The sequence below is a fragment of the Palaemon carinicauda genome, chromosome 2, assembly GCF_036898095.1.
Source record: "Palaemon carinicauda isolate YSFRI2023 chromosome 2, ASM3689809v2, whole genome shotgun sequence".
In the NCBI taxonomy this organism is placed as follows: Eukaryota; Metazoa; Arthropoda; class Malacostraca; order Decapoda; family Palaemonidae; genus Palaemon; species Palaemon carinicauda.
The window spans coordinates 50,915,730-50,929,307 of record NC_090726.1 but is presented as its reverse complement, the minus strand read 5'-3'; the positions used below and the strand labels follow the sequence as shown (position 1 = coordinate 50,929,307).

The following is a 13,578-nucleotide window of genomic DNA, read 5'->3' as shown; positions in this document are numbered from 1 at the left end:
TTATGTTATTAAGACAAGACAAGCTATAATCCTGGTTGGAAAAGCAGAATGCTACAAGCCCAAGGGCTGGAAAGTAGCTCAGTGAAGAATGGAAATAAGAGACTAGTACACAAATTATATACAATTAGAATATAAATATGTAAAATATTTTATGATCAGTAATAACGTTAAAATATATCAGTTATATAGAAACTATAAACTATAAGTGTTCAATAAAAGATTAGGAATATCCTTTCATGATATGGTCATAGTTAGAATAGAACTTCTGGAATACTGTATAGTACTGCACACACCACGAAAACCAGAAGAGAGAGGATGGCTGACTGATCTGTATATATATATATATATATATATATATATATATATATATACATATATATATATATATATGTATATGCAGTTATATAAATATATATATATGTATATATATATATTTATATAAATATATATATATATATATATATATATATATATATCTAAATACATATATATATATATATATATATATATATATATATATATATATATAAATATATATATATATCTATATATATATATATATATATATATATATACATATATCAATATATACATATATATATTTATACATATATATATATATATATATATGCACACAAACATGCATATATATATATATATATATATATATATATATATATATATATATATATATATATATATATACATATATATATAAATATATATGTATATATATATATATATATATGTACACACAGAAACACGCATAATATATATATATATATATATATATGTATATATAAATACAAATATAAATATATATATATATATATATATATATATATATATATATATATATATATATATATATATATATATATATATATATAACGGATTTTGAGCGAAGCGAAAAATCTATTTTTGGGTGAGATAGCCATGTCGTCCTGATGGAAGTTCCTATAGGGTAGCTTCCTAGGGTATATTACAACTACGGCGATATTCCCAGAGAATTTACCTTAAAGTACCAGAATTCTAACTCCTGGAGCGAGTATCCCTCGTGAAAGGGATATCGCGACATATCAGAGGACGTATTCTAGACACATCACATGGCAATCTACATCCTGGACAGAGATTTCGTCTCGTAGGAGGTGATTGACGAGATACGAATTCGGGAAAGAAAAAGGGGAGCCGCTCCCAAGGCTTCCCTATCCCCCGATTCGTATGCGTGCCTGGCGCCAATCCTGGCGCCATCTGTATTCCTTGTAGCGTACACGAGGTGCTACAGATACTGTATGTAGGGAGGGGTCCTACAGCCCTTTCTTAGAAAGGCAAGGGCGGGTCCATCAGGACGACATGGCTATCTCACCCAAAAATAGATTTTTCGCTTCGCTCAAAATCCGTTTTTTGGGCTCAAGCCATGTCGTCCTGATGGAAGTGTACCAGAGCATTACTGTATCTGTGGATTCTCAGAACGTGCCGTACTCCCCGGAGGTAATTTTTTCCCGGTCGACTAGACCTAGAGACCTAAGATGTTACCGTTATACATCTTTTCATCTAACTATAAACTATGTTAGAGCTTCCTGCCCCCTACAGGGAAGAGTCCTACTAGACTCTGGAAAGTCTCGAAGAGTACATATATCTATGTATGAATACCAGGCAAGCTAATATAGTGGTCTCGCCCTATATTAAGTAAAGCATAGTTTGTATAGAACCACTGCGTCAATATATATTGACCAGTAATCCGCACAATACTTGTATTGGACAAAGGTTTATATCCGCATAGGAAGAAACTAATAAAACTGCCCTCGTCCCTTTATGGGACAGAGTCCTCCCATTAGGGGACTACATAAACCAATGCAACATAGCTTGCATAACAGAATAATTCTATCAGAATTATCCCAGATAAGATACATAGAATCAAAATGCTCAATTATACCAATAAATTGACACAGGTGAAAGAGACGCAAGGTTCTCAAGAACAAGTTTATTGACAGATAATAAACAGACAGGTTAACAACAATTATATATATATATATATAAAAGAGGGTAACCCAAAACTTTAAGTATAAGTATGATAGTAAACAGAACTTGTTTATCTGAAAGAAAAACCATTAAACACCACTTTAATAAGATACCAAGGTATCAAGTCATAAAAGTCTGTATTACAAATCAATCACATTAGCGTTAGAAACGCTCGGCACACATGTCTGAACTTATGCTAGGTTCACCTTTGAAAGAAGGAACAGTCTATATGGGCACTTGGTGCCCTCATTTAGTTTGTAGTACAGTATGTACCTACACACTCACCCTGGACTTAATCGTCCCAATTAAGACCACTGTTCCTCGCAGAGTTAAACAGTAGGGTTAACTACACGACCCACTGCTACCACAGATCTCTTAAGTTCCTCTACTTGCTTCGCATAGTGGCGAAAGAACACCCTGGAAGACTTCCAGCCCGTGTATGAACGGAGATGTTCAAAATCCATACAATTAAAGAAATTTAGGGATGAGGCAACTTTCCTCGGATCGTGACCTGCGGGTGTACTGTCAGGATCCGCTCTGCGAATAAAATATGTGATTTTCGCTCTGAGTTGATTCAGAGATAAATTTGAGCCTGATGTTTCTCCCCTGAATAGTTGACCACCCTTGAAGTCTGAAGTTCTACGAAGATAGACCTTTAGGCATTCTACTGGACATAGAGATGCATCTTCTTTCAGAGGGCAGATTCTCCAGGGACCCCACCTGTTGGTGGGTAACTCATTCTTGGCGAGAAACGTAGGATCCGGAAACAGGTTCAGATCCCCCCCATCCAGGAACTGAACATGACCTGCCTCTCTCGAGAGGGCTACGATCTCACTAACCCTGGCCCCGGACGTGAGTGCAAATAGGAAAATAACTTTTTGCGTCAAATCCTTTAACGCACATTCTTCATTGCTCAACAGGGAGGCGAAATGAAGAACTTTGTCTAAAGACCATGAGATGGGCTTTGGAGGTGCTGAAGGTCTGAGCCTAGCGCAGGCTTTCGGAACTTTATTAAAGATCTCGTTACCTAGGTCGATCTGGAAGGCAAATAAAATGGGTCTCATCAAAGCGGATTTGCACACTGAAATCGTGTTAGCTGCCAACCCTTGGCCATGGAGGTGGATGAAGAAAGATAAGCAGAAGTCTGTTGAGATCTCCTGCGGATTCTTTGCCTTTACAAAGGCCACCCACTTTCTCCAAGATGACTCATATTGCCTTCTAGTCGATTTGCACTTATATTCCTCTAGGAAGTCTATGCTGGCTTTCGAAATCCCGAAACGCTTTCTCACCGCAAGGGCGAGAAAATCATGAGCTGCAGGGTCCGGGTTTTCTGTAATGAAGCGCAGACAGTCGACTTCTGGACTCGCTGGGTCAGAACTGGATGTGGTAGCGGCACGAACTTCAGCTGTAGTTCCAACGCCAAGGGGAACCACATACTGTTCGGCCACTTGTGGGCCACTATTGCCGCTACCCCCTTGAAGGATCTCAGTTTGTTGAGGACCCTCAACAGAAGGTTGTGAGGAGGGAACAGATAAATCCTGGACCATCTGTTCCAGTCGAGGGACATTGCGTCCACTGCTTCCGCTAAGGGGTCCTCGTACGGGGACACGTACAGGGGCAACTTCTTGTTGTCTTTCGTCGCAAAGAGGTCTATTTGTAGTTCTGGGACTTGATTCAGAATGAAGGAGAATGATCCTGCGTCTAAGGACCATTCCGACTCTATCGGTGTGAACCTGGATAGAGCGTCCGCTGTCACATTGCGGACTCCTTGAAGGTGAACTGCCGACAGGTACCACTTCTTCTTTTCCGCCAATCGGAAAATGGCTAACATCACTTGGTTGAGAGGTGGTGACCTCGACCCTTGTCGATTCAAGCATCTCACAACCACCTCGCTGTCCATCACCAATCTTATGTGGATCGAGTGACGCGGGGAGACTTTCTTTAAGGTAAGGAGCACTGCCATAGCTTCTAGAAAGTTTATATGAAAGGTCCTGAATAGCTTGGACCAAGTCCCCTGGACTTTTTTCCGATGAGAGTGACCTCCCCATCCCTCCTTTGAGGCGTCTGAGTGAATCGTCATCGACGGGGAGGTGGCTGAAGAAGAACCGACTTCTTTAGATGTCTGGCTTGGGACCAAGGTCTGAGAAGAGTACGTAGCCGAGGCGGCACTGGTCTTCTCAGGTCTCTTCGCGCGTTTGATGCATACCTTCTCCAAACTCCGGTTGCATCCTTTAGCTGTGCTCTTAGCACTGGGTCTGTCACTGAAGCAAACTGGAGAGAGCCTAGTACCCTCTCCTGTTCGCGTCTTGATATCCTTTCGGAATCTAGAAGTCTCTTGACAGAGCCCGCTATCTCCTTCCTTTTCTTCGTCGGGATGGAGAAACTGTGTGACAAAAGGTCCCAGTGGATTCCCAGCCACTGGAACTTTTGGGATGGAGAAAGTCGAGACTTTTTTCTGTTGATCTTGAATCCTAGGTACTCTAGGAACTGGATCACCTGACTGGAAGCTTGCAAGCATTCGGTTTCGGATGCTGCCCACACCAGCCAGTCGTCCAGGTAGGCTACTACCTGAATTCCCTTTAGGCGTAATTGTTTGAGAGCTGCGCTCGCAAGCTTCGTGAAAATCCTTGGGGCTATGTTTAGCCCGAATGGCATGGCTCTGAAGGCGTACAGTCTCCGTTGTAGCCTGAACCCTAGGTAGGGGGAGAGTCGACGGCTGATTGGAATGTGCCAATAGGCGTCTCACAAGTCTATAGAGACTGAGTATGCCCTCTTGGGCAGTAAGGTCCTTATGTGTTGCAGTGTTAGCATCTTGAATTTGCAATTCACTATGAACTTGTTGAGTGGCGACAAGTCCAGAATGACTCTGAGCTTTTCCGAGTCTTTCTTGGGAACACAAAACAGCCTCCCTTGGAATTTGATGGACTTCATCTTTCGGATCACCTTTTTCTCCAACAGTTCTTGAACGTACTCCTCCAAAACGGGGGTGGAGTGTTGGAAAAACCGAAGGCACGGGGGTGGAGTGCTGTACCAGCTCCAGCCCAGTCCATTCTTGAGTAGGCTTTGGGCCCAGGGATCGAAGGTCCACCGATCCCGAAATTTCAGAAGTCTCCCTCCTACCGGTATCGTTTCACTTGGACTGCCGTCCTGAGGTCTTGCCTCCCTGACCACGACCACCTCTGAATCCCCTTCCCCTTGAGGGGCGCCTAGACGAGCCTCTGGCTGCTCCTCTAGGTTTTGCACGAAAGGAAGAAGACTGTCCTTCGAACGTTGGGGTGAATGTGGTTGACTGACCTGGCACAGCCTGGGGTACCCACTGAAAAGTAGTCGGGGTTTGTGCCACCATCTGGGGCACTGGAGGCAATGGCAATTGCAGTTGCTGTTGCTGTCTATAAGGCTTGGCTGGCCGAGACGGTAGCCTAGTCCTCATATTCTTCCTCTTTGGTTGAGGACCCTCATCCGGGGAAGATTTTCTTTTGATAGCCAGGCCCCACTTCTGGAGAAGGTTTCTATTCTCCACGGCGGCCTTATCAACAACCTCTTTGACCACATCGGTAGGGAAAAGGTCTTTTCCCCAAATGTTGGAGGAGATTAACTTCCTTGGCTCGTGTCTCACCGAAGCCCCGGTGAACACGAACAACCTGCAAGCTCTCCTTGCCTTGACGAAGCCATAAAGGTCCTTCGTCACTGTGGCTAGGTGAGACTTAGCCACTACCATGAACATTTCATGGACCTTGGGGTCACTTGCCATCGTCTCAAGAGTAGTCTGATGAGACATTGAGGCAGCCAGTCTTTCTTTTGTCTCGAACTCTCTTCGTAAAAGAGATTCGGACAGCTTGGGGAGGTCCTCGCCGAATTGCCGTCCGGCAATATCAGCCTCCAACTTTCCCACTGAGAATGTCAGATGGACATCCTTCCAGTCTTTGTGGTCCATAGGCAGGGCCAGCGACAAGGGTTTACACTCCTCCAGGGAGGGGCAAGGCTTGCCGGCCTCGACTGCCTTTAGGACAGCCGCAAACCCTTTCTGTAAAAAGGGGAAGGCTCTATCAGGAGAGGACACAAAAGAAGGGAGCTTCTTGCTCAATGCAGCTACCTTCGAGTTAGAGAAGCCCCTCTCTTTCATCGAGGATGAAAGTAGGGCTTGAGCCTTAGCGTGGTCCATAATAATGACCTCCTTCGGCTCTGTCTCCTCCCTTGAAGCTGGTTCTTTTCTCAGCCGGACATAGCAGTCCGGATATGATGCCTTGCTGGGCCAGAATTCTACTTCCTCTAGGGGAACTGAGCCCAGCTTATCCGAGATGACGATCTTTCCAGTCGTCATCGGCATGTGCTCAGCATACCTCCATGGGTTAGCATCTGAGCATATGGGAAGGTCTTTCACATTGAGCCTTTTCCGGGGCCCATGTGATTCTGCCAGGGACTGCATACGCAGTTCCATTGCAGCCGCCTTCTCCTGATTCTCCTTCTGCATTTGTTGGATCATTCCAACAATCGAAGAGAGGGCCTGTCCCAGTTCTACTGGGAGACCAGCCGATGTTGAGGGGATAGGCTCCAGCATCTGAACCGGAGTAGCCGACACCTCGTCGACCACATCCTCTATGACATCCGGGGTTTGAACTTCATCCTGACCTTCTGCCAGGAGGTCTTCTTCCAAACGTTCGTCCAGGTCAGACATCCTGTCATCCAACTGGATGTCTTGCATCGCAACTGCGACTTCCACGTCCACCTGGACTTGATCTTGAGGGATCTCCTCTTGAGGCTGGGGAATCACTGCATCAGCTGATGCCTGGGGAAAAAGATACGCCCTCATCTTCTCACTTGGAAGATAAGGGCCAGAGGTGTTCTTCTTGAAGCCCCTTACCCAAGTACGAAGCTTTTCCCTTGCTATATCCCTTGATTCCGCCGTTCTAGGAGAATCAAAAGCCTCAGTAATCAGGTTAGTGCATACAGTACATACCTGAGGGTCCCAATACTGGAGATCATCCTTGGAGACAGCGCATGCTGCGTGTCTCCTACAACACTCATGTCCGCAGAGGTTCTTGCTGCGGACATTGCAGAAAACATTTCCGCACTTCGGAGGGTCCTCCTGTAAAGAGAAGAAATTTCCATGAGTATCAAGTGAACTATGTATCACTGGATATGCATATTATAGCATAACAATTCATAAAGGAAAGACACACACTTGTGTTTCCCTCACAACCCATTGTTGCTGCCTTCCAGATAATAAAATCAAAATGGTTTATCTCTTCTAGAGTAACCAATGCAAGGTTTCCAGAGGAAACAGGTGGAGCTCACACCTAAGCAATGATTTTAAAATCCTGGATAATAGACAGGGAAGAACTCAGCTTCCTATCTGAGGGCAACAGCAAAGGGTTGTGCAAGAAAACACAATAGTGTTAGAAGATACAGTGCTGTACCAAAACCTTTACTATAGTTTTCTTCTTACTGTATATGCTATACAGAAGAATACTAGTACAGTATAAGGGGGATGTGTGCCGGCCTGCCTTTGCCGGCCGGCACACACCACAACTAGCTTTAAAGTATACTACTTAACAGCTATAGGGCGGCAGCACTCTGGTTCAAATGCCTGTGCCGGTCGGCAGCTACTGCCGGCCGGTAACAGCCAGTGTTGGCCGGCAATGGCTGCCGGCCAGCAACTACACAAGGTAGTACCCAGCTGCCGGCCACACTCTTGGTGACCGGCAGACAAGGGCTGACATAAGCCGGCCGGCAAAGGTACAAGACCGATGCCAGCCGGCAGCAAAAGAACCAGAGAACTACACCTGCCCGGCTGCCGGCCTCATAGGCCGGCAGCCGGGACAGGTACAGCACTAGAAGAAAATAGAATGGATGCCGGGATAAGAGTGTACACAACCTCCAAGCCCGGCAACCGAAAGAGTGCATATAAGGAAGGGGAGAAACTAATTCAGGCTTCCTTGACCAATGCCGTCCGGCTCTGCCGGCAGGCATGGATGAGGGACCAAGAGAGGTCCGGGCAGCACTCGAAAACATAAGACCCTTGCCGGCCAGCAGCTCTGCCGGCCGGCAATGGGCTGAGTCAATTCCACATCCCAACCTATACTAGGTCCAGAAGTAGAACGACGTACAGTACAGTAAGACCCCTGCCGGCCAGCTCTGCCGGCCGGCAAGGTACAGTACAGTAATGGCTAGGCCATTACGGAGATAGAGGGGGAAGGGACAAGAGGGTCCTGCCAACCTTGCTTTAGTGACAGATCACCCGCAGCCAAGAAACTTATCTTAGCCTAAGGGAGATCTAAGGGTAAAGGCCAGCAATACTTGCCAGCTTCCAGAGCACCAAAGCAAGGAAGGCGTTGCTACTCCCAAGGGAAGAACTTATCCTCCCCCGAGAACAGCAACAGGACTTAGTCTGGTCGATCACAAAAGAAGGAATCATAACTACAGAAACCTTCGGTAGTGACCTAAGGGAGCTAAGCTCCCTTTGTATGTGTTAGGTCAGCGAGGGGGACTCTGCCCCAAGCCAGACAACACAGACTCAGACTAAAAACTCTGTTGTTCTGTCCCTCTTGAACCATAACTACAGGAACAGGAAGGTACAGTAACACCCTAGTATAGTTTTATCGAAAATAAATTCGGAAAAAACCACTTAGGGATAAGCCCAAGGCTTAAACAGAGGGAAAGGGATTGCATACCTTCTCCGAAGAAAAGAAAGCAACCGGGGAGTATGATAAAGTATACTAAGGCTCCATAAGCAATTAGCCTAGGCACCAAGAGAATCGATTACCTAATTCACCGAAACTCACACGTATACAATCTTGGAAATATTCCACACAGTCTAAAATGTATAAAATATAGCCTAAAGCTTCAATAAAATTTTAATTACACTCGGAAAAACCAAATTCATGCATGAAGTACTAGGACCAAACGACTAGGCTACATGGCCTAGCGTAGGCCAGAATGGCGAATACTTCGCCAAATAATACTAAGCACGAAAGGAAATCCTATGTAAAGCTAAATAGCTAAAATTTATTAAAGCAAAACAACCAGGAATGTCGCTCTGACTAACTAATTTATACCTAGCGAGCGACAGTGTCCAGGACACCTCTGGTAGGCTACGGCTCTTGTATCAAAGATTAATCCTATTAATCACTCAAAATTTTACCAAGAGCCTACATTTATACATAACAGACACTATACTCAACTTATCAGAGGCCAACGAAGACGAAGAAGCCATGAAAAGCCGAATAAATCCAAGATTTGCGAGAAAAACAGGAAAAAACACCGAGTTGTTAAGCTACGCAAAAAGGAATGCAGATGGCGCCAGGATTGGCGCCAGGCACGCATACGAATCGGGGGATAGGGAAGCCTTGGGAGCGGCTCCCCTTTTTCTTTCCCGAATTCATATCTCGTCAATCACCTCCTACGAGACGGAATCTCTGTCCAGGATGTAGATTGCCATGTGACGTGTCTAGAATACGTCCTCTGATATGTCGCGATATCCCTTTCACGAGGGATACTCGCTCCAGGAGTTAGAATTCTGGTACCTTAAGGTAAATTCTCTGGGAATATCGCCGTAGTTGTAATATACCTTAGGAAGCTACCCTATAGGAACTTCCATCAGGACGACATGGCTTGAGCCCCAAAAAAAATATATATATATACATATATATATATATATATATATATATATATATATATATATATATATATATATATATAAACAGCCACTGACAAGAAGACATATATCATTAATAAAAATAATAAATACATTATTAGAGTGAAATAAGGACATCAAATACACAAACACACTCACTTATGCACACACGTACACAACCATTCATACGTGATTTTCACAAAACCATATGAAATGAAACTTACTTCTAATGGCGATAGGCATATACGAATTAGGCCTAATATAGGTATAGCGTTTGGAAATTAGAATTAACCATATATATTAAAACAAGTTATAATTTTATAGAAAAGTAAAAAAAAAAAAAGAAATTAAAGAAATGTGCATTTCAATAATTAAAATAACTAAAAGTCTGTAATCAATGATGAAAATGGAACGCCGCTTCGAGAATTAAAATTACAATTGAAACTGGAAACTAAATCTATTTTTTTATAATAGAAATTAACCCTCCATTTGAAAACTGCGTTTAAAAACGGAAATGAACAATGCATTGGTAAATTAAAACAAAAGCTGCATTTGAAAAGTCAAGTAAACACAGCATATAAATAAAAAAAAAAAAATGAACGGAGCATTTTAAAATAAAAATGGAAAAGTGAAACTTAATACATCTACTTGAAAATAGAAATGAAAAAATGATACTTAATATCATTTGAAAATAAAATGAAAATAAAACAAACTGAACACAACATTTAAAAAAAAACCCACTGAACGCATTAAAATAAATATAAATGAAATTAAAATTTGGAAATCGAAGTAAAATGGATACTGAACACAGCATTTTGAAAAAAAAATGGACATAGAATTTGAAAATTGAAGTAAAAAGATACTGAATACAGCATTTGAAAAAAAAAAAAAAAAACTGAATGTAGAATTTGAAATCGAAGTATAAAAGATACTGAACACAGCATTTAAAAATGAAAATGAAAAAAAAAGCTGAATGTAGAATTTGAAAATCGAAGTAAAAAGATACTGAATACAGCATTTGAAAAAAAAAAAAAAAAAACTGAATGTAGAATTTGAAATCGAAGTATAAAAGATACTGAACACAGCATTTAAAAATGAAAATGAAAAAAAAGCTGAACGTAGAATTTGAAAATCGAAGTAAAAAAGATACTCAACACAGCATATGAAAATGAAAATGAAAAAAAAAAGCTGAACGTAGAATTTGAAAATCAAAGTAAAAGAGATACTGAACACAGCATTTGAAAAAAAAGCAACAAAAAAACAAAACAACGTAGAATTAAAAAGAAAAAAAGAAAAAAGAAAAACAACGAACACAGCATTTAGAAATGAAAACCACCAAATAAATGGCAAATGACATCGGGGGAGGTCGAGTATTTTAAATGAAGCATTCAGGACTTAATGGAAAAACAAAATTACCTTAAAATCCCGTTAATTGACGTTCCTGGTTTTTCTATTTACGTTCAATGCTCGACGGTTTCTGAAAAGAAAAAGAGAAGAAACAGCTATGAAAAGATAGTTGAGGGAAAGGAAATTCCATTGAATGCTTTTATAATAATAATAATAATAATAATAATAATAATAATAATAATAATAATAATAATAATAATAATAATAATAATAATAATAATAATAATAATAATAATATAGCTATTTTCATCATTGATGGTATCGACGTTGCTGTTAGAAAGTAATGCTGAAATATAAATCATCGTTAAATTCTTCTAATTATTATTATTATTATTATTATTATTATTATTATTATTATTATTATTATTATTATTATTATTATCATTATTATTATTAGCTAAGTTACAATCCTAGTTGGAAAAAATTATTAATATTATTATTATTATTATTATTATTATTATTAGTTAAGTAACAATCCTAGTTGGAAAAAATTATTATTATTATTATTATTATTATTATTATTATTATTATTATTATTATTATTATTATTATTATTAGATAAGCTATATCTCTTGATGAAAAAGCAGGATGCAATAAGTGGAAGGGTTCCAATAAGAAAAACAGCCCAATGAGAGAAGTAAATAAGGAAATAAATGAACTATATATGATAAGTAATGAATAAAGAATATACAGTACCTTAAGAGATAGAATAGGAATGTCATATATAAACTACCTATATGAAGAGAGAATCATTCCATGCAGTCCTAAGACTTATTAATTTCAGCACAAAGATCACAATATTCTCCATATTTATGTCCATTATTGTCTTATTTCCTTGTCTAGAATTAAAAAGTGTTGTGGTAGCCAATGTGGTAACGTCCCTGATTAGTGAATGCCAGATTGGGGTTTGAGTCCCGCTCAAACTTGTTAGTTTCTTTGGTCGCTGCAACCTCACAATCCTTGTGAGCTAAGGATAGGGGGTTTGGGGGAGCCTATAGGTCTATCTGCTGAGTCATCAGCAGCCATTTCCTGGCCCTCCTTGGTCCTAGCTCGGGTGGAGAGGGGCATTGGGTGCTGATCATATGTATATATGGTCAGTCTCTAGGGCATTGTCCTGCTCGATAGGGCAATGTCACTGTCTCCTTAATCTCCCTGTCTAATTACGCTTTGATCATAGAAAATATATACTCCTGAGAGGTAACGCATTACTTTCCAAATATATTTGTAATAAGTTTTTTTTTTTTCATCAGTTATATGCTAAATATTACATTTTATTTCGTAAAAAAGGAGTCCCTTTCACACTTGATCGACAGGTACAACTTCAATATCATCAGCTTTCAGTCATCATTTCCATGAAGAATTTGATTCGCTTCAGAATCTACTTTTATATAATTATGTTTATATGCACCTCATTTATAAGTTATAAATATGACAATTGCTACAAAGCATATTTAATTTTTCAACTTAAAAAGAAAAAAAAATCTTAGACATGCCTCAATTTGCGATATACATTGAGTCGATAAATTCTTATGTGGGTAGAGGTATGTGTTCATTTTAGCATACAATATAGCTTACCATTATTTATCTTTCTTTAAAGGTCGTTCATGAATTACAAGGGCAAGGAACAATGACAATACTCTAGCAGTAAAATACTCTAGAGACTGACCATATATACATATGATTAGCACCCAAACACACTCTTCACCCAAGCTAGGACCGCAGAAGGACAGAGAATGGATACTAATGACTCAGCAGGTAGACTTAATGGCTTCTCTAAATCCCTTCATCCCTAACTCACAAGGATGGTGAGGTTGGAGACACTACAAAAACTATCGAGCGCGAGCGGGATACGAACCCCAGTTTAGCAGATCGCTAGATAGGGACATTTCCAATAGGCTAACACAACCCTACTGAGGACCCAGATGGATACGGCTGATATATATATATATATATAAATATATATATATATATATATATATATATATATATATATATATATATATATATATTCATCTATCTATATAACAATAAATCTATCTATCTATCTATCTATCTATCTCTCTAACTATATTTATATCTAGATCTACATACACACACACATATATATATATATATATATATATATATATATATATATATATATATATATATATATATATATATATATATATATATACCATAACTTCTTAATCTCTACCATTATAATTTTGTTCCTACTCCGTTCTTTTAATTCCAAAACCTAAGCACTTGCGGTAGCATACTGCAAACGTCCCTGTATGACGATCTGTTGCACGGGCGTTCGAGACCCGCTAAAACTCGATAGTTTCGTGCAGTGTCTGCAACCTCGCCATCCTTGTGAGGTAAGGATGGGTGGTTTAGAGCAGCCTGTAGGTCTACCTGCTGAGACATCAGCAGCCATTGCCTGGCCCTCTCTGGTCCTAACTTGAGTGGAAAGGAGGTTAGGGCGCTGAGACTATGTATATATGATCAGTCTCTAGGGTATTTACTGATAAGAC

At 40.3% G+C, this 13,578-nt stretch overlaps 1 protein-coding gene across 1 annotated transcript in view; it reads right to left on the bottom strand.

The window, feature by feature from the left end:
- The window catches only part of LOC137617464 (CCN family member 2-like), a 71,047-nt gene extending 59,908 nt beyond the window's left edge, over window positions 1–11,139 (bottom strand). Inside the window, 1 exon segment of the mRNA XM_068347489.1 lies at window positions 11,072–11,139. The gene's annotated coding sequence lies outside the window, so the exon portion shown is untranslated.
- Between the last annotated feature and the right edge of the window lie 2,439 nt (window positions 11,140–13,578).